We start from the raw sequence: 18,883 nt of genomic DNA, 5'->3' as shown, positions 1-18,883 counted from the left end.
CCTAATGGCTCTATATTTAAAATATACGTATAGTCTTATCTCTCATTATCAACAGACTTACAGAAAAAATAGACAAATCTATCCTACTTGAAGATTGTAACATTTCCCTCTCAATAATGAGTAGATTAATAGAGAACAAAATATAAGGATATAAAAGACTGGAACATTTCTACCATCACGACCCAATCTATTAATTTTAAGACTATTTTGTAAGAGCAGCTTTTAGTTTTACAGCTAAATTGGGAGGAAGGTACAGATATTTCCTAACAACATACTACCCCACACATGCATAGTCTCCCTCATTATCAACATCATTCATTAGAATGGTACTTTTTTTTTTTAACCAAGAATGAAGATTGACACATCGTAATTAACAAAGTCCATATACTTTAGGGCTTACTCTCGGTGTTGTATATTCCAAGGATTTAGAAAAAGTATAATAACATATAGCTGTTATCAAATCATGCAGAGTATTTGCCCTGCCCTAAAAATGCTCTGTGCCCTACCTTCTCATATCTCCTACCCTGCTGTCCCTATTAAGAGCTGATCTTTCTATTGTCTCCATAGTTTGTCTTCCCAGAATGTCATATTGTTGGAATCACACAGCGTGTAGCCTTTGCACATTGACTCCTTCTACTTAGTCATAGGCATTTAAATTTCCTTTACGTTTTTTCACACCTTCACATATCACTCAGTTTTAGTATTTAATAATAACATATTATCTGGGTAGATTAGTTTATCTATTTACCTACTGAAAGATATCCTCATTGTCTCCAAGTTTTGGAAAATGTGAATAAAGCTACTATAAACATCTGTGTGCAGGATTCTTTGCGGACATAAGTTTTTAACTCCTTTAGCTAAATATCAAGACGCATAATTGCTGGATCATAGAGTATGTTTAGTTTTGTAAGAAATCCCCAAACTGTGACCCAATTTATTGCACACTATTTGAAACTATGGTAGCAAACATGTTCTTTTCAAGTGCATATGGACCGCTTAACAAGATAGACCATATGTTGATGGTCTATCTTGTTAAGTTGAACCATAAAACAAGTTTCAATCAAACTGAAAGATGGAAATTACAAAGAGCATATTTTCAGACTTAATTCTGATTAGAAATATATAAAATATATCTAGCAATTCTCAAATAGAGATTAAGCAATATATGTCTAAATAGCCTATGAGTCATAGCAAAATAAGCAAAAAATTAAAGTTTTTGAAACAAATATTAAGAGACAATGTTTAAAAAAATCTGTGAAATATGGATAAATCAAAAGTTGACTCTTCATAAAGATCAGTAAAAGTAATAGCTCTGCATAAGACTGAGCAAATAGAAAAGAAGTGACCAATATCAACAATAAAGATAGAATATCACCATAGATATTTAGATTACTTCATGTCCATTTAATGTTCGTGGATATTAATGATTATTATATTACTGCAATATATTTAACAAGATAACATCCTTAGCTACAGACCAAATTTAAAATATTAATATTTAGAATCATATGTATATGTAGAAGCAATATGTAGAAAAATGTATCAATACTCTCATTAAATGAAAATACTATTTATAGCTTCTTCCATCAAAGGTCTTAGATACCTTTCCTTTCCTTTTAAATGGATCATATTTTCAGTTAAGTGACTTTCTCGGTCTATTTCCTGTCCACAGAAATAACACAGAGATCTGATAACACAGAGACGATCCTGAGGCAGTCACACGAGTTCAGGCAAAAGCAATTAGAAATGACCCCAGAAACACACAAACCGCAAGCAATGAGAAATCATTGTTGTTGTTGAGTCACTAAGTTGTGTCTGACTCTTTGCGACTCCATGGACTGTAGCTCGCCAGGCTCCTCTGTCCATGGGGCTCTCCTGGCAAGAATACTGGAGGGGTTTGCCATCTCCTACTCCCTTATAAATCACTAAGTCACCACAAATAAACTGACATAATGAAAAGATGAAGTAAAAGTCTTTTTTGGCTTGTTTTTTTTTTTAATTATTTTTTAATTGAAGGATAATTGCTTTACAGAATTTTGTTGTTTTCTGTCAAACCTCAACATAAATCAGCCATGGGTATACATATGTCCCTCCCTCTTGAACCTCCCTGTCATCTTCCACACCCCCACCATCTCAACCCTCTAGGTTGGTACAGAGCCCCTGTTTGAGTTCCCAGCTGGTTCCAAATAGGAAAAGGAGTACATCAAGGCTGTATATTGTCATCCTGCTTATTTAACTTATATGCACAGTACATCAAGAGAAATGCTGGACTGGAAGAAACACAGGCTGGAATCAAGATTGCCGGGAGAAATATCAATCACCTCAGATATGCAGATGACACCACCCTTATGGCAGAAAGTGAAGAGGAACTAAAAAGCCTCTTGATGAAAGTGAAAGAGGAGAGCGAAAAAGTTGGCCTAAAGCTCAACATTCAGAAAACAAAGATCATGGCATCCGGTCCCATCGCTCCATGGGAAATAGATGGAGAAACAGTGTCAGACTTTATTTTGGGGGGGTCCAAAATCACTGCAGATGGTGATTGCAGCCATGAAATTAAAAGACGCTTACTCCTTGGAAGAAAAGTTATGACCAACCTAGATAGCATATTCAAAAGCAGAGACATTACTTTGCCGACTAAGGTCCGTCTAGTCAAGTCTATGGTTTTTCCAGTAGTCATGTATGAATGTGAGGGTTGGACTGTGAAGAAGGCTGAGCACCGAAGAATTGATGCTTTTGAACTGTGGTGTTGGAGAAGACTCTTGAGAGTCCCTTGGACTGCAAGGAGATCCAACCAGTCCATTCTGAAGGAGATCAACCCTGGGATTTCTTTGGAAGGAATGAGGCTAAAGCTGAAACTCCAGAACTTTGGCCACCTCATGCGAAGAGTTGACTCATTGGAAAAGACTCTGATGCTGGGAGGGATTGAGGGCAGGAGGAGAAGGGGACAACCCAGGATGAGATGGCTGGATGGCATCATGGACTCGATGGACGTGAGTCTGAGTGAACTCCGGGAGTTGGTGGTGGACAGGGAGGCCTGGCTTGCTGCGATTCATGGGGTCGCAAAGAGTCAGACACGACTGAGCAACTGAACTGAATTGACTGAACTGAGACATACAGCAACTTCCCATTCTGAGTCAGTTCTAATGAGCTGGATAAACATACAGCCTATCATACAGAGTGAAGCAAGTCGGACAGAGAAAGATAAATATCATATACTAACATATATATGGAGTCTAGAAATATGGTAATTAAAAATTTATTTTCAGGGCAGTAATGGAGAAATATATAGAGAACAGATTTATGGACATGGGGAGAGGAGAGGAGAGAATGAGATGTATGGAGAGAGTAACATGGAAACTTATATTACTATATGTAAAGTAGGTGTAAAGATCTTTATTTGTAGATGATATAATTGTCTATTGGAAATCCTAGGATCTACATTAAAGCTTCTAGAACTAATAAATTAGTAACATTACAGGATACAAGACCAATATAGAAAAATAAATTTTGTTTCTAACAAAGCACAACTTAAATTGAAATTAAATACAGAATATCATTTATAATACCATTAAGGTATAAATCTCTTAAGCATAAATCCAAAAAAAGATGTGTAAGACTTATGTAATGACAGAATATAAAATATTGTTGAGAGAAATGCAAAAAACCTAAATAATGGAAATACTGTGTTCATGATCTCATGTTTCAAAAATTTTAAGATGTAAATTCTTGATTGATCTACTTACTTGACATAGTGATATAGTTATATTTAATATTCAGCAAATGTTTTCAAAGAAAAAAATATCCAGATTCTAAAATTTGGATGAAAATCCAAAGACCCTAGAATAATCAAAACAATTTTTAAAAAGAACTAATTTGGATAATTTACATTACTTCATCTCTATGTGTTATGAAATTATAATAAGACAGTGGGATTTTAGCATGATAATAGATCACTAGAGCTGCATAAATTTAAGAAATATATCCACACATGTACTATAAATGGATATTTGACAAAGTTTCAAAGGAAACTGAGTGGAAAAAAAGATAATCTTTTTAACATGTACTGCTGAAACCATTAGGTATCTATGTACAATAATAAATTCTTTTAATCCACATTTAATGCCAGATAAAAAAGTTCTTCAAAATGGATCATAGGCCTAATTGTAAAAATCTAAAACCATACAATTTTACAGAGGGAAACAGAATAGACATTGTTTTAACCCTAACTTAAGCAGATGTTTCCTCAATATGATGTCAAAACCATGTTTCATAATTACATAAATGAACTATTAGACTATCAAAATAGGAACTCATGCCCTGTGAAAGTTACTCCTTAAAAATCCAAAAGCCACACATTGATATAAGATATTGAACATCTGTAAATAATATATCTGAAAAAGTAATTATATTCAGAGTATATAAAAAACCACCCAAACTCAGTAGAACAAAAACACAATTTGGAAAAACAAAAAAAAGCATACATCCAGTTTCTATTTCTATACATGAGGACCTGACATTGTAGTTCTGTTCAAATACCATGTAAAAGTTTAACAAACTAAAAAATTAACAATCACCTTGAGTCCTTGAAAGGTAACAATACATAGGACAAACCACCATTCACAAGGTTGAAAATACAGACAAGCAAATACAGGGAATCTTGGCTTACCAGAACAGAACCAGATCAACTCTAGATTTCCCATCCCAACTAAAGGGATTGGAAAAAATTTGAGAAACTGTGAAGATCACATTCCAGAGGCACAAGCTCACTTTCTAGAACCTCACACCTCACCACCATATTGCTGAAGGCCTATTTATTAAAAAAAAAAAAAAAAAAAAATATATATATATATATATATATATATCCTTTATATAGTATACAAATTTCTAAACGTACAGCTATCAATTTAAAAAATACAAGGCATGCCAAAGGGCAGAAAATACAATATGAAGACACAGAGCAAGCATTAGAACCTGATAAGCCAGAGATGTTTTAATTAGCAGAGTAAGGTTTAAAACAACTATAATAAATATTCTAAGGGTTCTAATGAGTAAAACAGATACCATGCAAAAGCAGAGACATGGAAATTCTAAGAACTAAAAAAAAAGTGCTAGAGTTTAAAAACACTGTAACAGAAATGAAGAATGCCTCTGATGGACTCATTTATAGAGTGAATGCAGGTGAGGAAATAATCTCTGAGCTAGAGGAATTTATCAATAAGTAAAGGATACAAAAGATCAATGGAAAAGAAAAAGAAACAAGCTACCTTTATTTACTCATGACATCATCATCTATGTAGAAAATTTGAAAGAAGCAACAGAAAAATATCCTGTAGCTAATAAGCAATGTTGCATGATATGAATTTAATATACAAAAGTTAATTGCTTTCTTATCTACTGGGAATGAACAAGTGAAATTTTAAATTAAAAAACCTACAATATCATTTAAATCAACACCCAAACAAGAAAATACGTAGGTTCAAATCTAACAAAATACATACAAGACACATGAGGAAAACTCTGATGAAATTTGAGGAAGAACCAAGTAAACGGAGAGATATTCCATGTTCATGGAAAGATTCAATGCTGTCAATACGTCAGTTCTTTTCAAATTAATCTACTGATGCTAAAGGTTATTTAGAGAATCAAAAGAATCATGATAGCATAGACAATACTGAAGGAGAAGAAAGTTTGAGAATTAATGCTAGCTGACTTTGAACTTCACTGTAAAGCTACAGTGCTCAAGAGTGTGCTATGGTTACAAGAATGTATGTACACATGTGAGTGCTCAGATACTCAGTTGTGTATGACACTGCAACCCCATGGACTTTGCCTATCTAGCTCCTCTGTCAATGAGATCATCCAAGCAAGGATACTGGAGTGGGTTGCCTTTTGTCTTCCAGGGGATAACCCGGGGATCGAACCCCATCTTCCGTGTCTCCTGCCTTGGCACATGGATTCTTTACCACTGAGCCACCTGGTAAGTGGGTACAAGAATATGCAAACAGAGAAACGAAATTGAGAACTCAGAAATATACCCCATAAAAACATTAAACTAATTACTGATCTTTGACAAAGAACCAAAGGCAGCAAAATGGAACAGAGGTAGCTTCTTCAGCACACATTGCTGGTACAACTGGACATCTATGCAAAGACAAAAAAAAAATGAATCTAGATACAGATATTATACTCTTCACAAAATTTAACCAAAAAATTGGATTACAGATTGATATGTAGAATACAAAACCATAAAACCCCAAAGCGTAACTTAGTAGATAATCTATATGACCTTAGGTAGGGTAATAACTTTTTAGATATAATGCTAAAGACACAAACCATGAAGGAAATAAGTAAGAAGCTAAACTTAATTAAAATTAAAAACGTCTGCTCTGCAGAAGACAATGTCAAGAGAATAAGAAGACAAGCCACAGAATGGGAGAAAATAGTTATAAGAAAGACACATTTAATAAAAGATGTATTCCAAATATACAAAGAACTCTTAAAAGCCAACAATAAGATTCAACCCAATTTCAAAAAGGGACAAAGACCTTAACGGACACCTCTTTAAAGAAGATATACAGATGATGGATAAGCCTATGAAGAGAAGCTCTATATCATGTATCATCAGGGAAATGTAAACTAAAACAACAATGAAAAGTACTACACTCCTGTTAGAATGGCTAAAATCTGAAACACTGACTTCAGATGGTGAGGAGGACATGGGATAACAGAAACTCTCATACACTGCTGGTGGGAATAAAATGTGTCATAGTCACCTTGGAAATTAGCTCACAATTTTTAAACTAAATACACTATTAACGTATGATCCAGCAATTGAACTCCTTGGTATTTACCTACGTGAGTTGAAAACTTATATTTATACAAAAAAAAAACCAAAACTCTGCAGGTGGTTATAGTACCTTTATATACATATGTCAAAGCTTAGATGTAAGCAAGGTGCACTTCAGTAGGTGAATGGATAAAAAAAACTGTGACAAATCAGGAAAAGTTATTATTAATGCTAGGATGAATTAAGCTGGGCTTCCTCAGTGGCTTTCTGGTAAAGAATTCACCTGCAGTGCAGGAGATAAAAGAGAATCATATTCGATCCCTGGATAGGGAAGATCCCCTGAAGGAGGAAATGGCAACCCACTCCAGTAATCTTGTCCAGAAAATCCCATGGACAGAGGAGTCTAGAGGGCTATAATCCACGGGGCTGAAAAAGAGCTGAACATGACTAAGTGATTAAATAACAACAAACTAAGCTATCAAGCTATGAAAAGAAGTAGAGGACGTTCAGGTACATATTACTAGTGCAGACAATGCACAAAGGTTAAATACTGTGTGATTCCAATTGTATGACAGTCTAGAAAAGTAAAACTATTCAGTTCAGTTGCTCAGTCATGTCCAAATCTTTGCAACCCCATGGACTGCAGGATGCCAGGCTTCACTGTCCATCACCAACTGCTGAAGCTTGCTCAAACTCATGTCCATCAAGTCGGTGATGTCATCCAACCAGCTCATCTTCTGTTGTCCCCTTTACCTCCTGCCTTCAACCTTGCCCAGCATCAAGGTCTTTTCAAATGAGTCAGCTCTTTGCATCAGATGGCCAAAGTATTGGAGCTTCAGCATCAGTCCTTCCAATAAATATTCAGGACTGATTTCCTTTAGGAGGGACTGGTTGGCTCTACTTGCAGTCCAAGGGACTCTCAAGAGTCTTCTCCAACACCTTAGTTCAAAAGCATCAGTTCTTCAATGATCAGTTTTCTTTATAGTTCCACTTTCACATCCATACATAACTACTGGAAAAACTATAGCCTTGACTAGACAGACCTTTGTTGGCAAAGTAATGTCTCTGCTTTTCAATATGCTGTCTAGTTTGGTCATAGATTTTCTTCCAAGGAGCAAGCATCTTAAATTTCATGGCTGCAGTCACCATCTGCAGTGATTTTGGAGCCCAAAAATATAAAGTCTGACACTGTTTCCATTGTTTCCCCATCTATTTGACAGGAAGTGATGAGACCAGATGCCATGATCCTCATTTTCTAAATGTTGAGCTTTAAGCCAACTTTTTCACCCTCCTCTTTCACTTTCATCAAGAGGCTCTTTGTTTCTTCTTGGTTTCCTGCCATAAGGATGGTGTCATCTGCATATCTGAGGTTATTGATATTTTTCCCAGCAATCTTGATTCCAGCTTGTGCTTCATCCAGTCTGGCATTTTGCATGATGTACTCTGCATATAAGTTAAATAAGCAGGGTGACAATATACAGCCTTGATGTACTCCTTCCCTGACTTAGAACCAGTCTGTTGTTCCATGTCCAGTACTAACTGTTGCTTCCTGACCTGCATACAGATTTCTCAGAAGGCAGGTAAAGTGATCTGGTGTTCCCATCTCTTGCAGAATTTTCCACAGCTTGTTGTGATCCACACAGTCAAAGGTTTTGGCATAGTCAATAAAGCAGAAATAGATGTTTTTCTGGAACTCTCCTGCTTTTTTGATGATCCAACGGATGTTGGCAATGTGATCTCTGGTTCCTCTGCCTTTTCTAAATCCAGCTTCAACATAAGAAGGTTCGTAGTTCACCTACTTTTGAAGCCTGGCTTGGAGAATTTTGAGCATTACTTTGCTAGTGTGTGAAATGAGTGCAATTGTGCAGTAGTTTGATCATTCTTTGGCATTGCCTTTCTTTGGGATTGGAATGAAAACTGAACTTTTCCATTCCACTGCTGAGTTTTCCAAATTTGGTGGCATATTGTGTCAGCCCTTTCACAGCATCATCTTTTAGGATATGAAATAGCTCAACTGGAATTCCATCACTTCCACTAGATTTGTTCATAGTGATGCTTCCTATGAACAGTATGAAAAGGCAAAAAGGCAAAGCTATGGAGAAAAAAAAGATCAGTGGTTACCAGAGTTTACAAATGTTGGTTGCAGTGAATAGGTAGAACACAAAGGGTTTTTAGAGCAGTGAAAATACTTTTTATGATATTATACTGATGGATACACATCATTGCATATTTGTCAAAAGCTATAAAATGCAAAACTCTAAAAGTGAACTTTACTATAAACTATGATCTTTGTGTGATAATGATATGTCATTGTAGGTTTATCATTAGTAACAAATGCAGTCCTCTGGTAGGGGATGTTGATAATGGGGGAGAGCAATCATATGTGGGATGGGAGTATATAGGAAATCTTTGTACCTTCCCTATCAATTTTGCTGTAACCCTTAAATTACTCTAAATATAAAGCCTTAATTTAAAAAAGAGCAAAACATTTGAAAATATTTTTCATTAAAGTAGATATATAATTCCCAGCCATCACATTAAAAGATGCTAATTATTAGTAATTAGGGAAACTTCAACAAAAACCACAATAAAACACTAGATCATATCTCTTAAAAGGTCTAAAATTAAAAAGATAATAAAAAATAAAAGACTGACTAGACCTAGTATTGGTGAGGATTTAGAGCAACTGGTGGACCAAATGTAAATGATAAAATCATTTTAGACAACAATTTGAATATTCATTTAAAAAGATAAGTACATAATCACCATATGACTTGACCATTCCAGCCCGTGCTATTTACTCAAAATAAATGAAAGCATATGTCCCGAAAAAGATTTGTCACTAACGTATATAGAAGCATTCATTGAAATAACTAAAAACTTCAAGGAACACAAATGTTCACCTATAGCAGAAGAGATAAACAAATCATGGTATATTCATGAAGGAAATTATTACTTAATAATAAATGTAAACCAATAATGATAAATGCAACTATATCTCTGAATCACAAAAAGTATATGATAAATGAAAAATGCCAGATACAAAAACTGTATGACATTACTGTGAAGATTACCTGAGTTCAGATATATCTGATATCTGTGCATCTGGCAGTGCAAAATTAACTGCTATGCAAATGCTAGGTCTAGTACTATTATTTTTATTGCGCTAAGTGTTGTGCTAAGTCACCTCAGTCATGTCTCTTTTGTGACCTATGGACCGTAGTCTGCCAGGCCCTTCTGTGCATGGGATCCTCCAGGCAAGAATACTGGAGTGGGCTGCCATGTCCTACTCCAGGGGATCTTCCTGACCCAGGGGCTGAACCCACAACTGTTATGTCTTCTGCACTGGCAGGTGGGTTCTTTACCACTAGCACCACCTGGTATTATTAAAGGAAATACATGACTTTTCAAAATGAAAAATATCATCAAGTATTAGTAGATCTAATAAAATAAGTTATTATTAGAATAGTAATTCTAATGAATTCAAGATACACAAACATGACATTTTAGAAGCCTAAGAACAAAACGAAAATGATAAACCTTCTATAAATGGGAAGGTTTATCCCAAGATGGAAAGGATAAAGGGGAAGAAGAAACTGATCACTTTCAAAGGCTTAGAATTACAATGGTTGAATATTTTAAAAACAATTGTGTCTAGAATCCAGTGCCAAATAGTATGGGAGAAAACTGTTAATAAAACTATTTCAGATATGTGACACATTTCTTACCATGTGAAATAGTGAAAAAATAGGATAATAGACAAGGAAGTGAAATACACAAGACTAAGGAAAAAGAATCCACTCAATGAGAATTATGAGAAATCTCAAGATAAATAATAGGACCCGTGAATACTGGGTCCAGACTGGAACAAGTGGTAGAGGACTCCCAGATATATTTTCAAGGAAAAGAGAGAGTTCACAGATTTGATGTTACTCTGGAAATACTGGAAGACCTACAAACTTTAATAAAAATATTGCTAGCCAAAATGCTTAAAAAAATCAGCACAAGAAATAAAACATTTTACAGTTGCCTATTAATACTGTGAGCTATACCAAGCAATGTTTACAAAGTCATAGCAATGTTTATTAATATTTGACTTGGAACCAATCTATAAATTCAAAGTAAAAATTCAGTTAAGAAGTGATGGCAGTTGGAAGATAAAAGGAGTAAATTCTAGAATCTCTAATACCCTCAACTATCAGAGTCAGGGTTTAAGAGATAATATCTATAAAGAAAGGAACAAAAAGAAATAACTATATTCTTTAAAGTCCCAAAATAACCAATAAAGTAGCTAAAAATAGTGTTGTGAATATATTGGTATGAGAAAGAGGAGGCATGGAGAGTTCAATTAAATTAGAAAATAAAAAGTAATGTATAAAGTTGATATATAAGTAAAGTGAAATTTGTTTGTATTAGTTTTATTTAGAGATACGGTCTAAGAGAAAAAAACATTAAAAGTGGTAGCTTCTTCTGAAACTGGCAGTTGATTGTAAGCAAGCAGTGGATAAGTGTTTCATTATAATCTTACTATAATTTTTATTATCTTTTGCGAAAGTATGTATTTCATATAAATTAATAAAAATTACTGAAGAATACTAGAAAAATTAAAATGTTAGTGAGTACAAATGACAAATAAATGAAATAGAGTCTACAGACATCAATGAAGATCTATGGATAACATTTGTGATCATGTTAAAGACAGAATTTCAGATCAGTACTGGATGTGTTAATTATGATATCAGGACATTGGTTACATACGAAGGAACCTGAATGTTACAGCTTTTTATTACACAATGCACAACAATATGTACCAGATGGTCTTCAGAAACAACTTTTTTTAAATACTCTTAAGGTTTGAAATAAAACATAAGAGAATATTTTCTTTAATTTGCATGAAAAAGGCCTTCCCAAGCAAGAGCAATAACTTGAAAACACAAAGAGAGACTGTAGGGTTGATTAATATTGTGGGCTTCTGTTTAAAAAGTAGCCATAAGTGACATAAACATCAGGTAACAGACTGAAATAAAATACATGCAATATACCTAACAGACAATTAATATCTGTTTAAAAAAGACAGTCAAAAGTCATGGACTCTAAATTAATAAAAATATTATCTATTTAATTTTCAAGAAAACATAGGTTAAGACAATGTTATTATTTTGCTGATAATTTTGACATAAACGAACATTCCCCTGTGTAACCTCTTATGCTTATTGCTTCTTGGGAAATTGATAACTCTGTATTGCTTCTTGGGTATTATTTTAAGAAAAGTTACTTTCTCTCAGAGATTAATGCAGGGGATTATTTTTTTTTCTTCCTAGGGAATTATCTACTACATTGTGCTTTCAAATTTATTTTCATGAATGTTTGAACTTTTTCCTGGGATTTAATGTTAGTTTCTCCTTACTTTATATTTTATATATTTGTGATTTCTTCTCCTTTTTCTTGATTAATTTCTCTAGGATTTGCCTAATGATTTTAAGGTATTCTATTCACATATTGGTTAGGCTGTTTTCTATTTTCTAATGAATTTATGACATTATTATGTTTTACTTTATGCTTTCCTTTTATTTTTTGTTTTCATTTTTGATTTATGCATTAACTCACTTTTATTATTCATTTCTCCTATACATATCTAATGCTATTAGTTTTCTATTTCACTGCCTAGATCTTGATATAAAGCTTTTCATTATTATTAACAACTTTCTCAATTTTAGTTTGGCTCCTCTTTGATGACAGCCTTTTTTTTTTAACAAATAGCTTCAAAAGTTTTCTTGGGAAAGTATGTTGTTATGCTGTTTTCTGATTTTATTATTAATTTCTAGTTTAATTGCCACTTGATTGCCTAATATATTTCTAATTTGTAAAATAATAATTGTTCAGATAGTTTTTAAAAAGTAATTTGATTTAGAAAAGGCAGAGGAACCACAGATCAAATTGCCAACATTCACTGTATCATAGAAAAAGCAAGGGAGTTCCAAAACAACATCTACTTCTGTTTCACTGACTTCACTAAAGCCTTTGACTATGTGGATCAAGACAAACTGTGGAAAATTCTTAAAGAGATCGGAATAACAGATCACCTTACCTTCAGGACAAGAAACAACAGTTAGAACCAGACATGGAACAACAGATTGGTTCAAAATTGGGCGAGGAGTACATCAAGGCTGTATATTGTTACCCAGCTTATTTAACTTATATGCAGAGTGCATCATGTGAAATGTCACTCTGGATGAACCACAAGCTGGAATCAAGACTGCTGGGAGAAATATCAACAACCTCAGATATGCAGATGACACCATCTTAATGGCAGAAAATTAAGAAGAACTAAAAAGCATTTTGATGAAGGTGAAAGACAGGAGTGAAAAAACTGGCTTAAAACTCAGCTTTCAAAAACTAAGATCATGGCATCCAGTTCTACCACTTTATGGCAAATAGATGGGTAAAAAGTGGAAAGAGTGACAGATTTTATTTTCTTAGGCTCCAATATCATTGCAGATGGTGACTGCAGCCATGAATTTAAGACGCTTGCTCCTTGAAGAAAAACTATGAAAAACCTAGACAGTGTACTAAAAAGCAGATACATCACTCTGCTGAGAAAGGTCTGTATAGTCAAAGCTGTTTTTTCCAGTAGTCATGTATGCATGTGAGAGTTGGACCATAAAAAATGCTGAGTCCCAAAGAATTGATGCTTTTAAACTATGTTGCTTGAGAAGACTCTTGAGAGCCATGGACAGAAAGAGATCAAACCAGTCAATCCTAAAGGCAATTAACCCTTAATATGCATTAGAAGGACTGATGCTGAAGCTAAAGCCCCAATAATTTGGTCACCTGATGCAAAGAGCCAACTCACTGAAAAGGACACTAATGCTGGGAAAGATTGAAAGCAGGAGGAGAAGATGATGACAAAAGATGGTTGGATGCCACCACCAACTCAATGGACATGGGTTTAAGCAAGCTCCAGAAGGTGGTGAAGGACAGGGAAGCATGATGTGCTGCAGTTCATGGGGTTGCAATAAGTCAGCCAAGACTTAGCAACTGAACAACATGTTCCTTGGAATAATACTTACCTCTTAAGAGTGACATATATACACAGAGCCTCATTAAGGAAAGAAGAAAAGCAAAATTTCAAGAAAATATGTATACTAAATTTTATCAGATGCAAATAATATGCTTCTAAATACATATGCAAGTGAATGTAACAAAGATTGGGAGTTTGCACACCAAATTGTTTATAGGCATGAATATGAATGAGTGGGTAAAGGGATAAGCCCTATGGTCTAGAGACCTTCCCCTGTGGACCATGCCAGGGCTAGACTTTATCTAAAACCTCTCTTGCTTGGGGTTATTTCCATTCTTGACTTATTTCTTCTTTACAAATTTGTAAAGTACACCCTCAGTAAAACATGAACCCTAAAATCCTTATCTCAGTACTTTCCTAGGGGACTCAATATTGATTGGCAGGTATGACTATAAAGGGATATGGCTATGAATGACTTTCACCTCACCTCACCTATGATTTGGAGCAGGCAATGGCAACCCACTCCAGTAGTCTTGCCTGGAAAATCCCATGGATGGAGGAGACTGGTAGGCGGCAGTCCATGGGGTCGCTAAGAGTCGGACACTGAGGGACTTCGCTTTCACTTTTCACTTTCATGCACTGGAGAAGGAAACGGCAACCCACTCCAGTGTTCTTGCCTGGAGAATCCCAGGGATGGTGTAGCCTGGTGGGCTACCGTCTATGGGGTCGCACAGAGTCGGACACGACTGAAGCGACTTAGCTGTAGCAGCCGCAGCAGCACCTATGATTGTAAAGGGATATGGCTAAGTCACATTAAAGAGTAAAGTGTAGGAAGGAGTTGGAAAATAGCTCCTAGATGTTTTGCATGGAATCAAGGGACATTTCCTCAAGTGTGAGAGTCACTCAGTTTTGTCTGACTCTTTGCGACCCCATGGACTGTACAGTCCATGGAATTCTGCAGGCCAGAATATTGGAGTGGGCAGCCTTTCCCTTCTCCAGGGTATCTTCCCAACCCTGGGATTGAAGCCAGTCTCTTGCTTTGTAGGTGGATTCTTTACCAGCTGAGCCACAAGGGAAGCCCAAGAGTCCTAGAGTGGCTGAAAGTGAAAGTGAAGTCGCTCAGTCGTGTCCGACTCTTTGCGAGCCCATGGACTGTAGCCTACCAGGCTCCTTGGTCCATGGGATTTTCCAGGCAAGAGTACTGGAGTGGGTTGCCATTTCCTTCTCCAGCCTAGAGTGGGTAGCCTATCCCTTCACCGGTGGATCTTCCCAACTCAGGATTCGAACTGAGGCTCCTGCCTTACAGGCAGATTCTTTACCAACTGAGTCATCAGGGATGACCATGAGAGTTGCCGTATTCTTCAAATAGAAAGATAAAAATAACAGAAAGTTGGAAAATAGTAGCTATAACTTCACACACACTGTTAATAAATAGAAAGATTATTTCCAGGATCTTTTTAAAAATTCACTGGTCTTAGATTTTGTACTACAAAATCAAATGTTTCTCAGGCACTGATTTCAGCTGTCCAAATTATTGGAGAATTTCCTTCTGTATAGCACTTAAACTTGTTATAATTATACCTTTAAATAACTAGTTATAATAATTGGTATCATAAGAGATGGATCTTTTCTCTCTGTTTTAAAAATATTTTGATATATATTCACAATCTTAATTACTGAGTATTTTTATAAAAACTAAAAGAACAACATGGGCATGAAAAGCATATTGAAGAAAACTTTACATCAGTTCAGTTCAGTCACTCAGTCATGTCCGACTCTTTGCGACCCCATGAATCGCAGCACGCCAGGCCTCCCTGTCCATCACCAACTCCCAGAGCTCACTCAGACTCACATCCATCGAGTCAGTGATGCCATCCAGCCATCTCATCCTCTGTCGTCCCCTTCTCCTCCTGCCCCCAATCCCTCCCAGCATCAGAGTCTTTTCCAATGAGTCAACTCTTTGCATGAGGTGTCCAAAGTACTGGAGTTTCAGCTTTAGCATCATTCCTTCCAAAGAAATCCCAGGGTTGATCTCCTTCAGAATAGACTGGTTGGATCTCCTTGCAGTCCAAGGGACTCTCAAGAGTCTTCTCCAACACCACAGTTCAAAAGCATCAATTCTTCGGCGCTCAGCCTTCTTCACAGTCCAACTCTCACATCCATACATGACCACAGGAAAAACCATAGCCTTGACTAGACGGACCTTAGTCGGCAAAGTAATGTCTCTGCTTTTGAATATACTATCTAGGTCGGTCATAACTTTTCTTCCAAGGAGTAAGCGTCTTTTAATTTCATGGCTGCAGTCACCATCTGCATTGATTTTGAAGCCCCCAAAAATAAAGTCTGACACTGTTTCCACAAAAACACTATCAGAATCCTTTGTTTTTCCATGTTTTCACAGGATTTGTATTTTGTTTTTAAACTTAAGGAATAAAAAGTTAGTCAGATGTTAGTGAGAGGTCAGATAAGACACACATACATATGCTGTCTGATAAGGACACTGAAACAGTTCTGATAACATTTAAAATTTTTTTCTATTTTAATTGTTAAAAACTTTCAGTAATCGCTAATGAAGGGCACTTAGCCTTATGAAAGATGACATTAAAGGATATTTGCCATCAGAGATTACCTACCAGAACTATAAATCATATATCATTTAGTGATGTATCTATGACTACTTAGTCGGCATGACAAAATCGGATAGTGATTCCATGATTTATGAGGTATAGAGGAGAACCCCTCAAGGGGAATATTCACAGAGACCAAAATATTTGAACATGGAAAGACTGTTTTTCTTTTGTTAATATAAATTCAGATTTACATGAAGGGGGAAAAATCTAGTGGGTAATTTAAGCGCAACTTTATGCTGCTAGATATAAAAGACAAAAAAGTTAGAATGATTCTGTCAACATGATAAACAAGAATAAAAATGCCTACAGTACTATAAAGACAGGATATAAACTCTTTTCCCACTCATGAAATAAAAAAAAAATATATGATCAACAGAAAAAAAAGCTTATTTTAAAAGATAAAACATAAGATTGAAATCCTGGTTTAGATTCAAGTTCCATGATATATTAATTTTTCAATCTTTGCATTATTATTTAACTTCTCAAAGCCTCAACTTACTGATACACGGGAGATTAAAATATCAATCTCATGATATTGCTTTTAAAATTAAATTATCAAACATAAAATCATTTAGAACCATGCCTGGCACACAGTGCTGCTCAGTTTTAAATCAATAGCTCTCATTATTATTAGTATTAGGAAACAAGAATAAATCAACTGTACAAATTTTTTCTATTGAAGTGGCTTCAATTTTAACCACTACTTCTGTTTAAAAGAATACATGGGGGGAAGAACATAAGTGCTTGTGCTGTCTGAATGAGGTGTTTGAGGAACTTTAAAGAACGCTAGACAGTGGCCTGCAAAGTTGATGCTGTGTTCCATGTACTGTTTGGTTTCCAGTAGACTTGGTTAAGATGTAGTGGGATGAAGGCAAGATAAATTTTTTCAAACAGCTCTTTATAAAGAAAACTCTTTTGTGATCATAAAAGTTTCAATATGGTCAAGATATCTAGGAAGAAGCTGATTTTAGGCCATTCATCAGTTCTCTGGCCCAGTCAAATGGCTAACATATATCAAGGTGTTTGTTGCTTACAGTATATTCAAAACCTGTTAATGAATTGATTCCTTTAATCTTATGATAACCTTATGAAATAGTACTTTTACCCTCACTTGTAGTGATAGAGACAAATGTGGCATGGCTCCTGACTTCATATTCTGCCAGAGATAGAGGCACATGTGTTTGAAAACAAGTACACAAATGCATAAAATAATTACATGCATAGACAGAGGCGGGCAAAACTATGGGTTAATCAAGTCTACTGGAGCCTAGTACTGTTTTCCTCTTATTTTATAAGTTTTTACCTTAAGTTCCATCCTATGTCCAAGATGTATTTTTTAGACATACAACCAGTTGTCTTGCAGGACTCCAGGACAGAATGGAACTCAGGATGAAACAGACATTGCAGCCTCCTCTTTCTTAGAGGGAAGCAGTCATGGCCAAGTGAGAAAAATGGGCATCTCTCTTTTGATCTGGATGGCTTTCCTTTCGATTCATCACTTCTCAATAGCTGACTACAATTCTAATGTATCTTTCTTCTTCCTCCTATCCTTCCATCCCAACTAGTACACACGCATCCCTTCTCCTTCCAAGTATTTGCTGGTCAATATATGTCCCGAGACAACCAAGCTCTGACTTACTCAATCTTGGGGAAGTTACTCTTAACATGAGTCTAAATTCTGGAACTAAGAATGAGAAGAAATTAAGAGGTCCTTTTTCTCAAAACATAAACTTATACATTGTTCAACTCATTGCAACTTTTCAATATCAAAAACAGTGAATAAGTTTATATTTTATGCCTTTCTTAACATATTGTTTTTATGTTGCCTTCAATTTTACTTTAACTGTAAAGACGGACAGTCTCCAAATATAGTATAAACTGAAAAATAGATGACTACTGCATTTCTACACAATGTGTGCTGTATGGTGTTTGCTGATACCATTTATGAACGAGATCAGATATAATTCAAAGATAGAAACCACAGTGTGATGTTAGCCTGGTGTCAGTGAAGGACATATAAGGAGTGTCAGCATCAGGGATACTATGGCATCTTTCTTCATCGAGCCCTTGAAAAGAGCCAAATCTAGTATTTTCTGATATATGACTGTCACTGATGGCCCAAAGTTTGGATTTTGGTACTATGTTGATACATTTTTAAATTAGAATAATTACAATCAAATATATTGGAAAATATCCAGTATTCATTTATAACACAACATTAAGTTTTTAAATATTCCATTTGAAGCAAGAAATATTAGTTAATCTAAAGGCAATATAGTATTTAGAGAGGGTATTCAGTTCAGTATTTAGTTCATAAATTTGGTAGGTGAATAATTAGAATTTGGGAAATGATGGGCTGTACAAATAATATATCCAGGTTTAGACTGGAATACTTAAACTCTGTGCTTCAGAACGTTCAGGCTGCCAAAGGATGAATCAACCCAG

Source organism: Budorcas taxicolor, chromosome 7 (genome assembly GCF_023091745.1).
Source record: "Budorcas taxicolor isolate Tak-1 chromosome 7, Takin1.1, whole genome shotgun sequence".
Taxonomy (NCBI): domain Eukaryota; kingdom Metazoa; phylum Chordata; class Mammalia; order Artiodactyla; family Bovidae; genus Budorcas; species Budorcas taxicolor.
The sequence above is the reverse complement of the archived record's forward strand: the minus strand, read 5'-3'. Positions refer to the sequence as shown.